The sequence below is a fragment of the Oncorhynchus masou genome, chromosome 31, assembly GCF_036934945.1.
Source record: "Oncorhynchus masou masou isolate Uvic2021 chromosome 31, UVic_Omas_1.1, whole genome shotgun sequence".
NCBI lineage: Eukaryota > Metazoa > Chordata > Actinopteri > Salmoniformes > Salmonidae > Oncorhynchus > Oncorhynchus masou.
Genome location: NC_088242.1, coordinates 63,265,537 through 63,272,459, shown reverse-complemented (window position 1 = coordinate 63,272,459; position 6,923 = coordinate 63,265,537).

Genomic DNA, 6,923 nt, shown 5'->3' with positions numbered 1-6,923 from the left:
CGATTTCGGGATTGTATATCGATTCTCTCTCGCTAAATATGTGTTATCTGATTTATTCGTTTCAGTCTCTGAAATGTTTAATCAAACTTTTCGCCTCCGGCTCCTGATGTCAGGGCACAAAAAGTCTCCTGAATTAGCCTAGTGCGCCCAGCTATATCCTTCCCGAGTTTTCCTTGGCTAAACTAGCTGGCTAGCGGAACTATGCTAATCCTCATTGCCAAACTTCATAAATACTGCACCCTCAACTTCAAAACTAATTTGCTAGTTATACAATCATTTATCAAAGAAATTCGATGGAAAGATCTTGAAATTATTTACTGTAAGAAAACGGTGGCGAAGGACATCATTACTACTTAACGCGGATCTAAGTTCAGTTTTGAGATCCACCGGCATTGACGTAGGGTTAGCTGGACGTTTCTGACTGGTCTTGGAACTGTGACGACGGGCAGCCTATCCCTGCTTGGCTCTATGGGCTAAGAAGTGATTCTGCCAACACAGACAGATATGTACCACAGGTTGGTGGCACGTTAATTGGGGACGACGGGTTCGTGGTAATGGCTGGAGCGGAATCAATAGAACCGTATCAAATACCAGACGTTATTATGAGCCGTCCTCCCCTCAGCAGCCACCACTGAAATGTACAGTCTTGTACACTTAACCTTTTTTGTACCCTTAATCTTATTTGATTTAAATCTGACTTTATTAATATAATGCGTAATCCTAGAATGACATGAGAAAATAGCAATTCTACAGATCACAATGACTACGATGAATGGCTAAATTACTTCCGGACAGGAAGGGTCAACAGATCTTCCCCTGCTACTCTGAGGGGAGATACCTTTCACGCCACTACAATACAAAGTGATTTTTGCAAACTCACCCTTTCCCTAACCTTAACCTCAGACTCCTAACTTGCTACTAAAAAGTCACTATGGTATCGAAGTGGCATGAAAATAGTGCTTCCCGTCTATGGGAGAGCACCCCTTAACCTCTTACAGTGAAATAATACCATGCTATTGTTTGTGGAGAGTGCACAATTATGAACTTGAAAATGTATTAATAAACCAATTTGGCACATTTTGGCAGTCGAACAGAAATGCATTGGTTCATTGGATCACTCTAAAACTTTGCATATACACTGCTGTCATTTAGTGGCCAAAATCTAAATTGTGCCTGGACTGGAATAATACATTATGGCCTTTCTCTTGCATTTCAAATATTTTTTTTTCTTCTTTGTATTATCTTTTACCAGATCTTTTACCAGATCGAATGTGTTAGATTCTCCTACATTAATTCCACTTTTCCACAACCTTCAAAGTGTTTCCTTTCAAATGGTATCAATAATATGCATATCCCTGCTTCAGGTCTTGAGCTACAGGCAGTTAGATTTGGGTATGTCATTTTAGGCGAAAATTGAAAAAAAGTGTCGGATCCTGTAAGCAGACAGGAACTGACCATTGTATTCGTCATCTTTGTTTTAGCCTAGCGCGATTGATTGAGACCTGCAAAGCTTTGTGGGATGTACTCAAAAGCCAATGATTAAATAACCATCTATATCTTAAATCGATTTTTATGTGCACTCAGAAAAGTTGTTACATTATGATGAACTTTGTGAAATATGTTTTGATAACATTTGATTCATCTGAGAATGTGTTCTTTTGTTCAATAAAAAATATCCTTCATTTTTATTATATTGCAGAGTATTATGACTTAAAAATATAGCAGAGTGCCTGACTATTCTGCTAATTATCTACTAGTGATGGATGATGACTGGATTGGGAGGAAGGTTTGGATAAAGAATGTAGGGATGATAAGGGACCAGATAGGGAGGTAAACAGGACATGCAAGGTTTTGCCATGTGACAAGCAGATCCCTAGGTGAGCATTCCCTGTGGAATGCCAGGTAAGTTTCCTGCTCTACATCATACATAATCCACACGAAGCACAAACCAAAGGCAGGGGAATACTGTGGACTTAAACCAGGTAAGGCTCTCCACTTTATCCTTCTATCTTAATTAAATCCTCTTTATCTTTAACTCTGCCTTGTTGGAAAAGGACCCATAAGTAAGAATTTCACTGATAGTTTACACCTGTTGTATACGAAGCATGTGACAAATAAAATGTGATTGATTTAATTTGTAATATTAATTAAGTCACCTGTAACTAACAATTGTCTTACATATCTTATATGCAACTAACGAGCTGCTTTTTATTGGCAGAAATCCTAATGAAGTAGGTTGTGGAGCTATGCTGTGTGAGGCCTACTCTGACCACTGGGGTGGTCACCACACAGGGTTCCACTGTCCCCGCCTCTCTGACCCCCCTGACCTGTCCTTCTGTTGCTGGCAGGGAGAGGGTCTGGGGCTCAAACAGTGCTGCCCACGTTCCCAGTACCACAATAGCATGAACAGCAGTCAGACAGGGACCAGAGTGAACTCCAAAGAATCTGTTTACAGGTTAGTAACCATACTCACCTAAACGTGTAGGCTAGTATGGCTACCCTAGAAGAGCAGAACTTTCTATCCAGCATTTATGTTGTGTTTTTCCTTAGATTGAGTGAGCGTATGGTAGGCTTTTTGGTTGATACAACATACTTCACACCCTATACTTGTTGCTTTTGTGGAAATATAAGCAAAACTGACACTTCAATAATTCATTAAACAAGCTGTTAGAAATATATTAGAGACAGATGGTGTTGTTTGTGACTCATTTCAGCCTTGGAACACTTATGAGCTTTGATCATATTGATATTTCCTGTGTTGTTATTTTTGCATTGTTGTTATGGATGTTTATTTATTTTATTTTTTGTGGGAAACTGATCAAATCAAATTATTATCCTAAACTTTGGGCACTGTCTGCAAAAATGACTTTCATGGAAGCATCATAGTCATTGACCACTGGAAAGCTTGGCTCTAGTTCTTCATGAGAGCTTTCTGTTTTGATTCCAATACAGCTACAGGTCCCTGTTCCAGACTATGGTTCTGCTCTATGGGTCCTTGGTACTGGTCCTGATGCTTGTGGACTTCCTATGGTTCTGTCGTGCGCGGGGTCTTTCAGTAACGGCAGCTCTTACGAGGCATGTCACGTGTCCCCGTTGGATCTCTAGCCTCCTCTTCCCGTACAGCAACAAGACACAGCAGCAGCTCTACTGCTACCATGGCAATGGGAGGGACTCACAAGTCCTAGGTGAGCACAAGATCCCTCAAGACTCCTTTTGTCTCTAAGGTAACAGAGGACACCGACAACAGTGAGGCAATTTGGCTGACCCATTAAAGACTGAGAGTGTCCTAGGGGAGAAATGTCCATGCCAAGTTCTACATTTGAGCATTTGAATCCCTTGATGACCATCAATTTAAAACAACAAAAACCTAGATAGCATATATACACTATGGCATAACAGGGTGTTTTCGTGCATATGGTTCACACCAGAGTATATAGGGATAATGAGTGATCATAAGATATCTTATGGTTTTGCTTGTATATTTCCAATTTGTATAGTTTTAATAGGTACATTTATTCCCATCAGCACCAGATTTATTAGGATATACAGTGAATCAGTAAACTACTTTGTCTCTATACTGAGCAAGAGGGCTCATACCTTTTGTCATCCTTATCATAATGAAATACAATGCTTTATACTAAATAAAAGTTAACATTGCAGCTCTAATAAAATCAATACTTGGTGAATCTTTTTATTTCGGATGAATCTACATTTTCAGAATGATTACCTGGAGTAAAACGGGGGAGGGTCATGCTTTTTCAATTTCCGTGAACGGGAGGGTAATATAATTTGTAATTGATGAAATGTCAATATTTCTCAGTGTTTTAGAATAAGTTGCTTATTAGGCTATATATTGATGTGTGCCAGATGCTGCCCCTCATCTCTAATTCTCTGATGGACATGCAATATCAAGTCTGCCTATAGGCTATTTAGTGTGGTCTCAATAAAATGATCTATAGGCTACGAAGTGCATGCTCGGAGAAGCACAGACCAAAGTTATATTTCTAATAATAGCTGCTGGGATAGTGTAAATACAACTAGGCTGCAGGACACACTGCAATGTATATTCCAATCCTGAACCCCCCTGACCTCCTGAACTGCCACAATAGGCCTACACAGCACAGCCAAAAACGTTTTTTAGCAAGACCAGAGCAGGACAGTCAAAGGCTTCTTTCAAAAATGATATATTAGGCTTAGTCCAAAAAATGCACATCCTAAGCATAGACTTGTCTATGAGAAGGATTGCGCGAAAATGAGGACTACCGGTAAACTTTGATAGCTTTCTATACTATAATTTATTTTATTAAAAACAATATGTTTGTTGCCCATGATGTAGGCTATTTATCTGAGTTATTGACCTCACAATAATCCAGATTCAAGTAATTTACATTGGGGTTCTGAACCTTGAAGCAGCAGTCGCAGCACAATCGATCGGGAATGGACGCTGGAAATAAGCATAGTTCAAAAGTGTTAATTTTAATTAGACTTTACTAAAAAAAAAGTATTTGTGTTGGAGCCTATTTCTTCACATTTAAGAAGTAAAAGATATGGCTACCTGTTTGACAGACAAAATTAGGCTATAGGCTGCTATATCCATAGATTTGTCAGTCAATTCCTCCACCCACCACGTACTATTTTAATAGTCTACCTCCATGTCAGTGAAAATAGCCTTCCTCCAGGCTTTCAGTGAAAGGCTGTTAAGTTAAAACCAAGACTCGAATTGAGGGGGTATGACATATGCCTACTTTTGAGTGAAGAAAAATGCAAAAAGCACAGGTCTATCCCTTGTTAGTTTAAGATTTTGAAAAAAATAAAAACGGATCCGATTATATGAAATGATAACAGCGCTTTGGTCCGTGATGCTTTATGCTAGAAACAAGCTGTAAAATACCTGGGAAAGACGTGACTCTGATGGATATGGGAATGTCATTGTTTCATTTCGTTGACATTATGAGGCTGAGTTACAACCTTCTATAGATGAGGAGACAAAAAATAATTTTCTTGGGAAGTAATCTAATTCGGTCTATCAATTGATTGTACTTTCTGTACAATAGAAGATGTTTAAACGCAGACAGCTTTTAGGAAACAAGTGTGACCTCTTGTTAGGTTAATAACCTTACATTTTTCTGTGTCGGTAGGCCTTCTCTTGTCCGGGGTAGAAAGGTAGGACCTAACTGTTGAAGGTACTGTACCATGCTCAGATTTCTAATGACGTCTCAGATATAATTATTTTCAAACAGTGACCGTTTTGTTGCAAACGAGTCCCATTGATTTGACATTGGGGAAATATGAGTTGAACACATAGCCCTACCACTCTGTCCATTCTTCGCCTGTAATTTAGGTAAATTGTTTGGTATTAAAAAAGATTATGCCCAATATGCAAAATTACGCAGAATTGGATGAAATATTTTTATAAAAGGCCATTTCTTTCTCGGAACTGCAAATACAATGATAGATTCCTGCAATGCTTTTACTATAAAGTACATTTCCACCCCTACTCTTGTCCACGATGGTACAGAACCCACAACCTTCTGGCTGGCCCACAGCCCTGTGCTCTATCAAAACTCATGCGTTGACATGTAATGCATACAGGACAAAGAACCGTTTCTAAAACTGCATACCCAAGGCTCTGGTCTGTCCAAGAAGTGAGTGTAAACAGTAGACATATCCACTTTGTTTTCATTATTATTTTGAGTATAGGGCAGGTTTACTTTTTTGTTTCAATAGTTCAGGGAGGGTTTAGGTAAAATATGTTTTAATGAATGGTGGGCCATCCGTTTTAATTTAAGAGAGATCCATCTTTCTCCATGTAACGTTCACAACCTTAGTCTTTGTTATCACTGGAGTTGGGCTAGTTGGGACATTGAGGATCGTGAAAACCTCCTCATATTCGAACTGTCACATACAACAACAAAAAACTATAAATAAATATATTGAACAAAAATATAAACACAACATGTAAAGTGTTGGTCCCATGTATCATGAGATTAAATAAAAGATCCCCAACTTTTTCCATATGCACAAAAGGCTTTTTTCTCTCAAATGTTGCGCTCACATTTGTTTACATCCTTGTTAGTGAGCATTTCTCCTTTGCCAAGATAATCCATCCACCTGGCAGGATTGGCATATCAAGAAACTGATTAAACAGCATAATCATTACACGGGTGCACCCTGTGCTAGGGACTATAGGTTTGGAGGGAGTGTGCAATTGGCATGCTGACTGCATGAATGTCCACCAGACCTGTTGCCAGATAATTGAATGTTAATTTCTCTACCATAAGCCACCTCCAACGTCATTTTAGAGAATTTGGCAGTATGTCCAACCGGCCTCAGAACCGCAGACCACATGTAACCACGTCAGCCCAGGACCTCCACATCTGTCTACTTCACCTGCAGGATCATCTGAGACCAGCCACCCGGACTGCTGATGAAACCGAGGAGTATTTCTGTCTGTAATAAAACCCTCTTGTGGGGAAAAACAAATTTTGAGTGGCTGGGCCTAGCTCCCCAGTGGGTGGGCCTTGCTCTGAACTGGGTGGACCTATGCCATCCCAGGCCCACCCATGGCTGTGCCCCTGCCCAGTCATGTGAAATCCATAGATTAGGGCCTAATGAATTTATTTCAATTGACTGGTTTCCTTACATGAACTATAACTCAGTAAAGTTGTTGAAATTGTTGCGTTTAATATTTTTGTTCAGTAGTTTTCCTGCAGGATTCTGTTATTTTTTATCACTTAATGGATTTAGTAAGGCACCGGGCTTTGATCTGTATTTCATTTGAAAAAGACAACTACATATCCCTATATTATAGCACTTACATTTTTTTAATGAATAGTAATGTAATAATATTTTATGAAATGTCACATCTTGAGGTTAGGCCTTGTTCAGATGCTTTGCACTCACTTTATCAGTCCCTATGTAAA